This window comes from Lagopus leucura, unplaced genomic scaffold (assembly GCF_019238085.1).
Source record: "Lagopus leucura isolate 7727_CA_CO unplaced genomic scaffold, USGS_WTPT01 27722-0_obj-0_obj, whole genome shotgun sequence".
NCBI classification, from domain to species: domain Eukaryota; kingdom Metazoa; phylum Chordata; class Aves; order Galliformes; family Phasianidae; genus Lagopus; species Lagopus leucura.
The window spans coordinates 1-806 of record NW_024966922.1 but is presented as its reverse complement, the minus strand read 5'-3'; the positions used below and the strand labels follow the sequence as shown (position 1 = coordinate 806).

At 67.0% G+C, this 806-nt stretch overlaps 1 non-coding gene across 1 annotated transcript; it reads left to right on the top strand.

Moving 5' to 3' along the window:
- The first annotated feature begins 434 nt into the window (after positions 1-434).
- LOC122192867 lies at positions 435-564 on the top strand. Its single transcript, XR_006182728.1, has one exon. It is a non-coding gene; the product is annotated as a small nucleolar RNA SNORA57 (small nucleolar RNA).
- Positions 565-806: the final 242 nt, after the last annotated feature.

Genomic DNA, 806 nt, shown 5'->3' with positions numbered 1-806 from the left:
CCCCCCCCCCCCCCCCCCCCCGGTTTCCCGCCAACGCACCGTTTTCGGGCGGTTGATTTTCCCCCCGATCCCCATCGCGCACGCGCCACTTCCGGTATCGACCACTTCCGGTTTCCCCGACTTCCGGTCATACTTCTTCCGTTCTTTACCACGAGGCTTTCCCACCCACTTCCGCTCCTCACCTTTCATCCCGCCCCTTCTCTCTCCCTATTGGTTGCCCGTCAGCCAGCGCCGCTCGTGATTGCCTCTCTTCGGATACCGCCGCGTCTGATTGGCTGAGCGGGGCACAAAATGCGCCGCGTGGAGGCGGGGCGGCCATTTTGCGGCGGAGCGGAACGGGGAGCGGAGGTGCGGCGATAATGGCGTCTGATTGGTTTTAATTACGGGAGGGGGGTGAAGGAGGGAACGGGGAAGAAGGGGGGGTGGGGGAGGCTCCTCCGGTTCTTGGCAGGCCCGGCTCGCCGTGCCCGGCTCTGTATGGGCGGAGGTAGAGCAGCGACCGGAGCGGCGTCTTCGGTACCCGCGGCCATCCGCGGGGTTCTGCCCTCCCGCGCCGGGACACGCGAGGAACGACGGGGGGGGGTCGCGTGGGGAGGAGGGGTGCGGAGCACTGGGGGTGTGGGGGGTGGGAACCCCCCTTAGGGACCCCCATAGGGCCCCCTCCCCATAGCGAATCCCATTGAGGTGAGGGTGTCCAGAACCCCCCTTAGGGACCACCCCCCTTATGGACCCCCATATGGCCTTCCCCCCCTTAGGGACCCCCATGGGGTAAGGAGTCGGGAATCCCCCTTAGGGACCCCCATAGG